Source organism: Macrobrachium rosenbergii, chromosome 27, assembly GCF_040412425.1.
Source record: "Macrobrachium rosenbergii isolate ZJJX-2024 chromosome 27, ASM4041242v1, whole genome shotgun sequence".
In the NCBI taxonomy this organism is placed as follows: Eukaryota; Metazoa; Arthropoda; class Malacostraca; order Decapoda; family Palaemonidae; genus Macrobrachium; species Macrobrachium rosenbergii.
The window spans coordinates 12,266,162-12,280,349 of record NC_089767.1 but is presented as its reverse complement, the minus strand read 5'-3'; the positions used below and the strand labels follow the sequence as shown (position 1 = coordinate 12,280,349).

At 37.6% G+C, this 14,188-nt stretch overlaps 1 non-coding gene across 1 annotated transcript; it reads right to left on the bottom strand.

Annotated features, from left to right (window-relative positions):
- Nucleotides 1–11,282: 11,282 nt before the first annotated feature.
- On the bottom strand, nt 11,283–11,355 carry TRNAD-AUC (transfer RNA aspartic acid (anticodon AUC)). Its single transcript has one exon. It is a non-coding gene; the product is annotated as a tRNA-Asp (tRNA).
- Nucleotides 11,356–14,188: the final 2,833 nt, after the last annotated feature.

The window sequence follows — 14,188 nt, the reverse complement described above, 5'->3', positions numbered from 1 at the left end:
AGTAGCCCAACAGTTGTTTTTATGACAACTACCCGACAGCTGTGATGATGGTGAGGGTAGTCGTGCCACGTGTTCCCGTGGCTAGAGTCGACTTTGGAGGGGCTTCTTGTAATCCCCGAGAACTATTTGTGAACGTTTTGTTAACGCAGTGGCAGCACCAATGCGGAGCAGAAAGTTAAAATTAGCCTGTTTTAAAGATAGAATGTGAATGGGAGCACTAGCAACACAAAAACGTAACCTGAAGCATTAAGTGTGCGTTATTGATGAAAGTGTTAACATTTCTTTCGTCATGAAGCAGGAGTCATGTGGTGATATTTTTTATTGTCGTGGAATTGAGTTGAAACGTGCTGACTGTATGTAAAACTGTACATAATGTATAAAGTATCGGAATTTTGCAACCCAAAAAATTGATATTTTCGTTCTTCAAGAGAAACCTTAACTTATTGGTATTTACAGCCCAGTAAACTTGGAAACCATTCAGTGTTCGGCCCATGAGGCGCTTTTGAAAGCGCACATGTACAAAGTCGGTAGCAATCAGTCGACTTCAAGGCATTGCCATAGACAATGAATAGAGTTGATGCGGGATGTAAAGTGACAAGTTCTGCTGTGGTTATTCGAGAATTACTATATGGAGCTGATTGTGTAGGTCGCTACTTTTATGTACGATCCATGAAATGCTCAGACAAAGACTGACGGTAATCTAGCCAAGTTTGAACGAGTTTGTTGGATCTGTCATGATTTTTAAGATGCACACCTACGCTGACATCTGCTAGGCAAGAGAAAGATTACTGGTTAGAGCACAACTGTAAACTGCAGGCCAATTGTTGCTTTCTCCGGCTGATGGTGCGTATTAAGCACCAGTGTTATTGTTAATACTGTATCAGTATCATTAACACATAGACTTCCAAGACTAACTGGTTGTTTCCCTGAGTTATTGAGGTCTCCAAGATGCAGAGGTAACTAATAAAAAATCAACATTGACTACTAATTTGTACACATCAGATAATCAGGTTGGTTTTTCAGCTAACCACTCAGCTGACACCTGCATCTATACCCTGAAAGAATTGGTGAAATAACATGAATCATATGCCAGTCTTGTATTCTCTTAGGTTTTGTTGATTCAAGAAAAGTATTTGGCCGTTAAACTGTCAGTCTTTTGGAAGATTCAGGTAAGAAGTGCATCCTGGGAATGGTCAGTTGCTCTACTAGTTATCCACACAGTAATTCTATGTCAGACAAGGCTGGGTGTGATCATACATCCTTCTTCAACAGACTCAAAACAGGTGGCATATTCTCACCATATCCGTTAAATGTCGGCTTGAATGAAAATGTTGAAATGAACAGATTCAAAATAGACTGCCGCTAACAGTAGAATGACAATAAACAACCCCTTCTATGCTGATGTTCTTATCCTCCCCATAGTTTAGGAACATCTGTGCTTTATTGCCATCAGCATCAGACATGCCAGTGAATTTGATATGATATATAAAGAAACCAAGACCCAGTTCATGTTGTAAAGGTTAACTCATACACAGAGTGGCCTGGGTACTGTACACTTATTTATTGTGGAGATGGATCTGCTTTTGCTACAGCGTGTGTATGGAAAATTCCATAGAATAATAATGCCAGGGACGATCTGACCCACTTGTATCATGATGTGACTCATGACCATGTGGTAGTGAGGTGCTCCATGATGTGTGCTAACCATGGTGTTTAAACAGAGGTGAAGCAGTGGAGCATGGGCCGCACAGGGGTCTCCCTAAAAAAAGTAAAAGTAAAATAAATTATGTGTGTTTATGACACATGCTTCAATACCACATGGCCAGTTTCAACATTTTTTACATATTTTAACTTCCAATGTAATAGGACACATGGGAATAGTAGTAGTAGTGATAATAAATGTGTACATGACTGTTCTACATTGTACTTTGATGGTTATGGTGATAAGTCACAGAAATACGAACAGTCTTAAAATTTAACAAAAAGCAAATCGTTGTGTGGATGACGTGTGTCTCCAAGTAGGTCATACTCGTCTGACACATGGACACTTGATAAGCAGCCCACATGAACCAGCTCTTGAATGCCCAGAATGTACAGTTAAATATGTATTATTCGTATGCCCAAAATATAACTAACATTGGTTATCAACTTTTGGAAATGGTTCGATTGGTGAAGTTTTATCAGAGTCTGCAACATTTTCAATTGACTCAGTTTTAAAATTCACGAGGAAATGTAAGTTAATTGATAGAGTATAAAAATTAATTTATGAAAATACAAAATCCCATGGGGCAACCAATATATAAAAAAATCCTAATTTTAAAAAATTCTTTGGTTATTCAGAATTTTCCCATTACTGTTTTATTTGTTTTTTATTTGTACAGAAGAAACGATGAAGCTTAAGTAAATGTATTTAATGTGTGAATGTGTTCTAGTGTGGAAGCATATGCCTTTTTGCATATTTAAAAAATTTCATTATTCATTCATCATTTAGCCCCAGTGCTTACCCTATGGCTTAGACTTGGGACTCCATTTCATTTTAATCCTTCGAGCCAGCCATATGAGAGCTGTTAATCAGCTCAGTGGTCTGGTTAAACTATTTTTTTTTAATAAATAATGGATGACGCGTGATTATTCCAGCCACACGTCACTTGGTACGGGTATGGTAGTAGGTCACAAGAGAATTAGCAAAAACAGAGGATGCATATATACCATAAAAACTGTAAACAAGATTTTTATATCAGTAATCATGGGTATACCTTATACTACAGAACTGTCATTCGATATATATATATATATATATATATATATATATATATATATATATATATATATATATATATATATATATATATATACATATATAAAACAATGGTATACAAAAATGGAAAATACAAAATGGTACATACATATTATCTTAGCTGACGATGTTACTTGGGTAAACATTAGTGCAAAATGTGAAAACACTGTAAAAAGTATTAAGGAAAATTATGCACACCTACATATGAATGTACAAATACCAGGATAAAGGAATGACAAAAAGATATACTGTACATAGTGATTCAGAAAATAAAAAATGGTGGTCAGATAAACATTGGCTTACAAAATAGGGGAGGATGGCAGCAAACAAAAATATACATTTGACAGTTTAACTGAGAAATTATGCGCAGCTGCTAAAAAAAATAATCACAAATAGTTTTCATAAAATTTTATTTTAATTATGTGTATTTAACACCTTCATTGATTTACATGTAAGCATTTTCATTGTTTTGGTTCCACTAGTACAGTACGTTTACCTTTGACTGAATCCATTAGGTGTGTATGTGATTCTTCACTTACTTTTGTTGCCATCTCCACTGGTCACTCTGTTGTTGTTTGTTGTGAGCGGTGGCTGGATTTGCCACCTAAACCTGGAGAAGATGACTGATGGTGTACGTTTATGTCCCCTAAGTGGGCTGGTTTTAGCTTCTCAACTGGTATGTAGTCCTTACTGCTGTTTATGAGTAATTTAAAGGCTTTGTTTTCCTCTCAATAACTTTGTATGGCCCTGTGTATGACCATGTTATGGGAGGCTTGTGGGTGTCGTTTCTAATGAATATGAAATGGAATGTTCTCATTGGCTTGGAATGAATAGTTTTTCAGAGCCTGTACATTTGGATGTACATTTCTTAGGTTTTCAAATTCTTCATCTGGGCAACTGGTATTGCAGGCAAGGGAAGAATTCACCTAGTATGAAGATGGGTTCCCCAACACAGTTGTGGCAGGTAACATGTTAATTTCTCATAAAGGGTCATAGGTAAACTGAGAAGTACCAGGGGTAGTTGTGCTTTTCAAGTCAAGGCCACTGCGCCTTGCAATGAGTACCACTTTGAGGGATTGATGTTTTGTTTCCATTGTGTGTTAGGCCTCAGTAATTTGGATAAGTGGTTCACACTATGGCGGTGAAAGCCGGCATTCTGTGCTATATGATGGTGTTGGGTGTGTCAAATTGGCTGACCCAGTTTTCAAGAATTGCTTCTATGCAGGCTCTTGTTGTTGCTTCTGTCATTGGGATTGCATTTGGCCGTTGTGCAGATGTACCTAAAGCCTGTGGAGGAAAGTAGGAGTCTCATTAAATCTACATGGAGAGTACTGAAGCACTGTGGGAGGGGGAATGGAATTCCATGATACTGGAATCCGTGATGTGTCGCTTTACTTGTCTGGACTTGATGCACTGTTTTGCCCACTTTATTATGTCTTTTCTTTCTCCATGCCATGTTTGGATGTAATTCTCCCAGATGGATAGATGAGTCTGTGGATGACTTGCAACACTTTCTTCTATAGAACTCTTGGCACTAGTGGACGAGTGCAGCTTGTACTGGTGTCACAGATGATTTTTCTTCTTGTGGCAGCAAAGGGGACATCTTTCCATTTCAGGTTCATTATGGATTTGAAGTATGATAGTCAAGTGTTTTAGGATAATGTTATCGTGGTTTCGTAAGTTCTTAGTCTATTCCCAGTTGAACCCTGTTAATTTGTTCTCATCAGGAATGTTGTATCATGCATACAAATTCAGTAATTGCTGACAATTGGCGTTGTCGATGGTCATAGTATGAATCCTGATTTTTGGTGAGTGCATGAACGAGATTGGTGATCTGTCAGGATGCTTATCCTCAAGGGGTTCGTGGAGGTGTCTGATTGCTAGATGTATGACAAAAAGTTTTCTAACAAATGTGCTTATTTTTTTCTGCTCCCATGAATTCTTGGAGTTGTTCATGGTTTTTAGGGTTGGATATTTCCTGATGGCTGACACCTTGGGGTATACTGTAGATCAGGGGTTTTCAACCTTTTTCTCCCCACATACCCCTTTGGGAATTTTTAATGTCAGAAATGTACCCCCCTTCACTTTGTATAACAAAGGAAAACAAAAACTCATATTGGTAAACATTCCATTGTGTATATTTGTCAGTACTACACTGTATGAAATCAACTAAACTACTCTTCTGACAACCAATAATATTGTAAACACAAAAAATTCCATAAATACATGACATTTAAAAAAATAACTGTTTCCCAGTGGTTATGCAGTAAATTTTCAGGGTTAGCTATGGTACTGAGCTGCAAAAACAAAATATATTATCATTACATAGCTGCAAAGGCAGTTAATGAGATGGCTGACACTGTTTTTCACCAATTAGCTTAGTTAGCCGAGGAGCAGTTTTTGCTAAAGCACATCTAAGGTCGGCTTCCAGATTCAGTCGGGACCTTAATTTTGATTTTATGACAAGCAAGCTGGAAAACCCAGTTTCACACAGATATGTTGATGGGAAAAGTAACAGACAACGAAGAGGCTCCTCTGCCACATGTGGATATGACTTTGATATTTTGCACCAGAACCTGACTAAAGACTCTTTCTCAAAGAGATCACTAGCACTGGAGTCAATCACAAAGTCAATAAATTCTTCCTGAATTGCATCATTGACAGAAGCAACATCTGTATGGAAAGGGTCTCTAATCAGCTTCAAGATTCCTTCAGACACATCAGATAAGTATCTCTCTGTCCAGTACGCGTCAGGCAGCCAGGCACCTTACCTCAGTGCCCCTTACCCTAACAATGCAGGGAAAGAGCGTACCCCCTGGCAGACCCTTGGCGTACCCCCTGGGCTACGCTTACCCCAGGTTGAAAACCCCTGCTGTAGATGATGACTTTGTTCTCAGAAATGTGAAGTCCCACAAACTCGACAGAGGAGGCACCATTGATGCATTTGTTGGGATGGATGATTAGTCTTTTGTCCTGTCTGAGGAGTAGCATGGTCCCAATGCATAATTGGTATTCTCAGTTTTTGGGGAATATGAGTTGTCAACATAGTAATCACAGAATGTGAGGTTACCCAAGATGTTATTTATCTAGTCTCTGTCCTGTAGGGGGGTACTGCCATCAGTGCACCGCATGTAGTGCACTGTAGGCATTACTTAAGGTTCTTTGCAGTGTCCCTTCGGCCCCTAGATGCAGCCCCTTTCATTCCTATTAATGTACCTCCATTCATATTCTCTTTCTTCCATCTTACTTTCCACCCTCTCCTAACAGTTAATCCATAATGCAACTGTTAGGTTTTCCTCCTGTTACACCTTTCAAGCCTTTTTACTGTCATTTTCTGTTTCAGTGCAGAATAGCCTCATAGGTGTCCCATGCTTGCCCTTTGGCCTAAATTTTATATATTCTATTTATCGAGTCTGGAATGTAGTGTAGCCCCTGAATTCCATAGGCTAAATGTCGAGTATTCAAATTTGTATGTTCCGAAAGATGTGATGGCTGTTGTTTTCAGGATGTCTTCTTCTTCTTTTTTTTTTTTTTTTTTTTTTTTTTTTTTTTTGTGGGTAGGAGCGTAAGTACCCCTGCATAATGTTAATCTTAGAGAAGATTCATGATCCATGCAGGGTGGCCATGATAGCCACCTTATTGGTAAGTGAGTAGTGGTCAGGTTCTGATTGAGGTTTAGTTGCCTGTAGTCTCTGCAGGTCACCATGGTCCATCATGTTTCATAATCATGTGGAGTGGTAAGGCCCAGGGGCTGGGGCCTGGCAAAGGCCCGTCTGGTCCATCTCTCTGAAGGCCATTTTAGGAGAGTAGTTTCTCCAGTGGTAGGCAGCAGAACTTGAAGTGGACATGGGGTTATAATACGGTGTAGGATGCTTGTGTGGCGTGTAACCTGGGAGTGTGATGAAATTCTGGCTTGAAGATGGGAACTGCAGGAGTCATTGTAAGTTTGTGGTCTTTATCTATGAGATGGGTAACTATTTGGACTTTGTAGAGAGCAATGCCATTGGGAAGCAAACAAACACGTTTATAAGGGGGCAGTGAATACCATCCACCTGCAGTGCCCTTGAAAGTTTGCACCAAGTAGGGAGTTTGGACATCAACAGTGATAAACTCCCACCTACATTTTCTTGCCATCAGGTGGAGGACATGGTTTTGGTGGCTGTAGGATCTGTGTGGCTGCCATTGTGGCCATCAGTTGCAGTTTGGCGTTGTGTGGTCACTGGTGGGTGATTTCTGATGCAGGTGTTATCAAACTGAATATGCCTGTGTTCACCAGGAACTTTTGTCGAAGATGCTGTCGGTGACTTAAAATTTCGTGGAGAGGGCATCCAGTTGTGTCATAGCAACCAGCATAACTTACATAGGTGACTGCCCCGGTTTTTTTTTTTTTTTTGTGGGGGCAGTTTCTGTCTGCAGCTGGGAGTGCAGTCCATGGCTGATCTTCCTAAAATGTGGTGATAGACGTATATTACAGGTGGCTAGGGTTACTCATTTTGTTGTGACTTACATAGATAACTGTGTACAGCCTTTACTCTTTTATTGTCATTATCTGCATGGTGTTGTCCCTGGGCTCACAGATGGTGGGGCTGTGATGCTAATCTTTGGAGGTCTCTGGCAATTCTTTTGCCTTCACCTTATCTGCCTTCTTTAGGAGGTTTGGCCTGCAGGCATACTTTTGGCATTGGAGGGGGGATGGGCACACAGACGTTTGGTGGCAGCTGGTACAGCCAAATCTCCCTGGTCAAGTCAGCCTTCAGTAGTTTTCCATCTGCATCAAGTTCTGGTCAGGTGAGGTGGGACTTAAGCTCAGCCCAGGATGCTCTCCCTGATGTGTCCCCAGCAGCATATTAAAGAGATATGGGGTGTGGTGGCCAGAATGCCATGATGAGGAACTGATTAAGTTCTTCCTAGGAGATGCTTTTCCTCTGCATGTCTAGCCAACTTGCAATGTGGAGGAAGAGGGTGTTGGGAGATTGCTCTTTTGTCAGGCTGAAGACAGATGGCTCAGTTGCCAAGAAGGGGGTTGCAGACGTAGATTACCCATGGTTATATTAGTTCTATCGTCTGAAGACTTCACATGTAAGCTTAAATTTTATGTGATTTTATATTAAGCTGTAGATTCAGCTGTATTTGGTTTGCAAGTTGTCTTCAGAGTTGAGGACGACCAAGAACTTTTGAGGTAAAGCTAGCCAGAGCTAAGCTCTGTAATTAGTCTATTAATGGTGGGTTGTTGAGTAGGGCATGGCTGAGAACCACGTTGTTTACCAGGTCACTCCAAGGGGTAGCCATTATCAAGATCAACTCACACAGGATGCCTTGTGTACACTGATTTATTGTCGATATCTGATTTTTTTTTTAATTCGGATTTGTCGAGGAAGTGAGAATTTTCCAGAGAAAAAGTTGATTGTAAAAGTTTACAAATTACCCTTTAAGGAATTATAGTTGTAGGAAATAGATGTATTTTTGTAAAACAATAAGGAATGAAGAAAGGATTTATAAACATTTTTTTCAGAGTTTTGATTTATTGTAAATTATTTGAAGTCAGTTGTTTCGTGCACTGATAACCATTGTTATTACTGTAGTGTACTGAAACAAATCAGTCAGGTATTAGTTATCAATTCTATTTTTTTTTATTCTTCCTGTGCTTTACTATCGCCTGAGTTTTCGAGTACCAGAACTAATTATTATTATTATTATTATTATTATTATTATTATTATTATTATTATTATTGAGTAGAGGCCTTCTCATAAATTAAACAAAAATTGGGAGAAATGAAATAGACGTCCATTAGGGAGCATGATTGAAATCTTTATATATGTTGAAACAGTCCTCGAAGAGCAGAGGCAAAGAAAACAGGACAGAATATAATAAAAGGATATCTTTAGTTGTAGGATTATTGTTTGATGAAATATTATATTTATGATTATTATTGTTGGTTATCATTTTATGCCTTTTTTGGTTTGGTTTAGAATGGTTAAGCAACAGAGGTGACTAAAGCCAATATTGCCATTAAATATTTACCGCGGCCCATACAACGTACGTTGTTGTTACTATAAGCATTATAGTTATTTTAATGCGCCTGTTCCAGTTTTCTCTCATGCCATGTATTTTGTGCTGTCACTCTTATATGTACAGTACATTCTTTATTTGCATATGACAGTGAACTAAAATAAGTTTGTCGTTATCATTATTATCGCAGATTAAAATACACCTGTGGCCTGAAGGACAACCGTCCCTTTTTCCGGCTGGTGATGAGTGTCAAAACTATTACTCTTATTATTTTTATTGTTTTATCAGAATAAAAAATTTTGACGATGTTGCTTTGTAGGAAAGTGTTTTGTGAAAGCCGCAGCAGCAATTTTTATCGTAAGTCTTGTGGGCTCGCATTATCATTATCTTCGGCATGACTCGCCATTACTCATACATTACTCACGCATTATTGTTATTATCAAAACATTTATTTATTCTGGAGAGATTTGTTGCAGGATCTGGTTCGAACGATAGATTTCAAGTACCGTCACTGCTGTCGAACACTACTTTTAACAAGAAAAATAACCGATACCCTTTTGCGAGGATAATAGTTGTGATCCTAAATAGATATAGGGAGTATATATTTCCTTAGGAGTTTGTATGAAAGTTTAAACTGAAATCTGACTTCGGTGGGACCTTTTGACACTCAGTTTGTCTGAAGGCGAGACTTTGACTGGAAAATTTAACGTTATGTTTTTGTTGCATATTAAATATATTTAGCGCGATCAGTCTAAGGAGAGGGGGTTGGTTAGGAGAATGCTGGTTTAACAGTTCAGTGTGCATTAACGAATAGGTTTTAGTTTAATAAAGATGACGTGTAAATAAATTGTTGTGTCGCAATAACAGGGTGCAAATATTCTTGCGACCAAATTGAATGACGGCAGTTTATACATCGGAATTTCCAGATATCATACTAGCACTGTGGCATGTACGTGGTTTACCATAACGCAAGGGTTATTTGGGAAGGTGGAGGCAAAGGGTTGGACAGAGGGTCCGTAGGTCCGATTGCGTAAAACAGTAGTGCATGCGCACATCTAGATGATTTTTGATGCTTGTCTACCCAAGACTTCACCAAAACATGGCTAATATAACATACCCTTACTGACGTTCTCAGCCCTGATAAACGTAGGTGCAATCCTACATTACAGGAACACACACTGTCAGTCGTGGTTTGTTATTACGGAGTCCTTTACTAAGTACTAAACATGCCTGTTCATCCAAAATCGGGTGATAATCATTTGTTTGCCGGTTTTTAAAATTGAGGTACTCCATATGAAAAATCTTCATTGATGACTTCTGTGCTAAAATAAGTAGTTTGGATATGGTGATGATCCTACTCTGGAGGAATGTATTTGTTTTATTTTTCATCAATAAGGATGACAGCTTAATTTATTTATTTATTTTTTTTTTTTTTGTATTTTGAGAGTCACGTTTATGACTACTGTTCAACAACAAAGATCTTGCATTATGGGTATTATTCTCTTGACTGTTTTTTCTTCTTTATTCATCTATCGTAGAGACTATATTTTAAGAGCTAGTGCTCGAACAAGAGTTGTCTTACACATAACCGTTTTCCAACAATAAAGTAACATATTTGCATTATAATCACGTTAAGAGGAGTAAATGACGTGGCCAGACATAATTCTCGGAGAATAAGTGATCATGGTGACTGGTGTGTAATTTTGGATCTGTTCTGTATTTTTGTTCCGATGTGTCATTGTTACTTTGTAGTCTTGCTAGCTGTCAGAACTATTCATCGTCGTATTGTTAAAAACAAGTAGCCTACTGAACGAAATGCGGAAAGGTTGAATTGCTGGGAACTTGCGCATTTTTTTTTAATTGGGAGTCCCACATTGCAGTTTGCATCTGAACTTAGGGATATTACCAATTTCCCTTTATTTTAATATTAGATACCGTACACAGTATGAATCTTAATTTGGGGGGAATGTTTAAAAAAAAAAAAAACTCAAAAGAGAAGAATTGCAGGAGAGAAACAATTGTCGTACAGTGCCGTTCAGGTGCCGACGATTTCCACAGGATGGGGGAAGAGGTAGCCCTACAGGTACTACGATGTCGCTGTTAGGAGGGGGATCCCTCCCTTGGACCTCAAAGGAACAACGAGAGAAATAGTACCTACAGAAAAGTGAGAGAGAGAGAGAGAAAATTGAGATGAGCCACCTTGAGGCGGAGAGTAAGAGTATTGAGAACTGAGGTAAAAATGGCCTCCATTAATCAAATGATGCTAAATTCTCCAAAGATATTGAAATGCAATAGCGAAGCCTTTAAAGATACTGTTATACATACTTTATCCATGACTCTTATCAATGGGCAACAGCCATCAAATGATAATTAACACCCTTGGTAAATCACTAGCGTTATGTCAGTATCGTTTACATATGTAAATTTCCTAAACAACCAGGAGCCCCTTAATCCCTGACAAGATTAAAAATGTTAAGGGGGCACCTGGGATCGAACCAAGGACCTCTCGCATGATATGCAAGCGCTCTACCGCTGAGCTACGACCCCCCGTTATTAATCACTACTCTTAAATACGTAATTAAAAGTAATCAGATTAGTTATCGCAAAGGCATGATAAGAAACGAGGTATGCTATTTTTCTTTCCCCGTTAAGTCTTTGCCTGTTTAGTAACATTTTGACGTTGGTCTGGAGTAGAAAATATGTTGTCTGCTTTTAGAAATTAGCTAGTTTTGGTTTCAGATTAAAACGTTTGGTTTGTGCTTTTTTGTGACTTGGTATTTATAGGCCCTTTCTCGTCCAGTTAGCGAAAATGCTATTCTTAATTCTCTGTTGACTTAATTGAATATGTTAACAAAATCTGTAGAACACTTTCATTGCAAAGAGGGTTCAAGCTAGTAGGCAATGTTCATCTGTATCTGTTGTTTTCAGAGCACAATTTTTCCCCTGAAAAATGTGTTAAATTTTCGATGCACTCCATCCGATTTTTAAATCGCCGTGGGTGGAGGGTTGGGGTTTAGGTTAGAGAGTTGAGTTTAGCATCATATCTGCTATTGAATCCCATTTGTACTATGCGTTTATATAAAATCTCGTGCCTATATATATATATATATATATATATATATATATATATATATATATATATATATATATATATATATATATATATATATATATATATATGTATATATGTATATGTGTGTATATATATATATAAATATATAAATTGTCCTTTTTGGATTGAATACCTATGGCGGGATCTTCAGCCAATTTGGTAAAACTGCCTGTTCAACAAAAAATAGCCTGCATTGTAATTTGTTATAAGTAATTTGTTTTATATATATTTTAACAGTTGTGTATCACACAGTGATACTTCATGCGCGTCGAATCCTTTCTTGAGAGTATCGCTCTCTGTCGCTTATATTTTATCTTGTGATTTTTGTCTGTCGTCTCCTTTAAAAATAGTGCTATCTGTATGCATGACATCAGAACTTGAATGTAAAAAAGTATACAAGGCTTATTATTCACATCCTTATTTGGTTATCAAAGTATTCACACATTCATAGGAATACGCAGACACAGAAATAAAAATGAAAGCATACAGAGATTTTCGTCATAAATCTATTATTGTTTTGATGCATTATTGCTCTTTTATATAACAAACATATTTCTCTCTCTCTCTCTCTCTCTCTCTCTCTCTCTCTCTCTCTCTCTCGTCTCTTCTGACTATGATTATAACCCATAAATGCCTGGAATATTTGATAATTTGATAATGGTTTGTGATAATAGTCATTTCTGAGGAAATAAATGATCGTGTAGCAAAAGAATCGAATATTTCCATTCCGTGATGGCTAAGAAGCAGCCTTTGCCTAAAAGATGAAGGTATCACCAGTGGGCATATTTGACTGCCATGGATATAAAAGGTTTTGTTGCAATTGCAATGGGGTTAGTTGGTACACCTACCATTGAAAGTTATTTTAGTGAAGATAGTTTCATATTAGATGCACCAGGTTTCAGAACAGAATTTGCAAGGGACAGATATCAAATCGATGGTCTAGAAAAGGATGGTTAGTATCGCTAATAAAGATATATGAAAACAAAAATGTCGTATATTTTCCAGGCTTTTCCCTTTTGTAAACTATTCATATAGAAGTTACTTCTGTTTTATTATGTACGTATTTTGAAGTAAGCATTGAGACAGAAGGTACAAGAAGTGTTGCAAATATGGAAAATGAATAGATCATTCATTGATACTGTACTAAAAGGAATACTGGTGGTACTAACAAAGATCTGGGAATCCAACGAATTTTAATCTTTTTGCTTTTTCCATTACTTAATAATTTTATAAACAATGTGTACTTTCAAACGAAAATAACGTTCAGTCCTGAAAATAATGTGGTTAAAGATTCAGTAAAAGACTTTTGATCACATTGGAAGCATTTTCAGTGTTTTTATGTAAAATGTGCACTTACCTGGGAATGAGTCAAAGTAAAGTCTGCAATGAAAGGGCTGATTCTCACAAATTCTTACTTACGACAAAGGCATTATTAGAATTATTAAAAAGCACAGAGATCGGGCATAGAATGAAGCCTCGTTCAACAGATTGCAACTAGCAGAGCTGTGAGTATAAATGTACAGAGGAACACGGACTTCATCCTCCCTTCTTCAAGGAAACCACAGGACATCTGTGAGAATCTGAAGGGAGACACGAGCGACAGAACACCCCTAGACGTGACTGACAACGAAACAAATCAAGACTTTGGTCAGAGACGGGAATCACACCCTTGCCCACGCCCTTTGCTGCAAGCCACGGCATAGGACGCGTCCTAAGGAGCAATAGGAATGCCCATCCTGCTATCCAGACCTCCAACGAGAGAATGAGACCTGCTGACCAATAGAAATTCAGCACCCCAATGATGTCTTGTTTGAAATTCAAAAGTCTGCATGCAGCAATAAAAGACCCAGTATGGTAATTTATAATCCAACCCTGAAGACACCGCCAAGAGGCATGGAAATGGTCCGTCGACTAGAAAAAGTAAATGGAAAGAATATTGAATAATTTTTCATTATTCCTGAGAAGCTTGCCTGAAGAGACAAAGTACAGTCTGATTCAAAGTCCTGGTAAGAAGATAGTATCTGCAAACAATGCCATACATATACATATATATATATATACATATATATATCAGTCTGATTCAAAGTCCTGCTAAGAAGATAGTATCTGCAAACAATGCCATATATATATATATATATATATATATATATATATATATATATATATATATATATATATATATATATATATATATATATATATACTGTATGTACATACATATACACAAAAAATATATATATATTTATACATACGTATATATATATATATA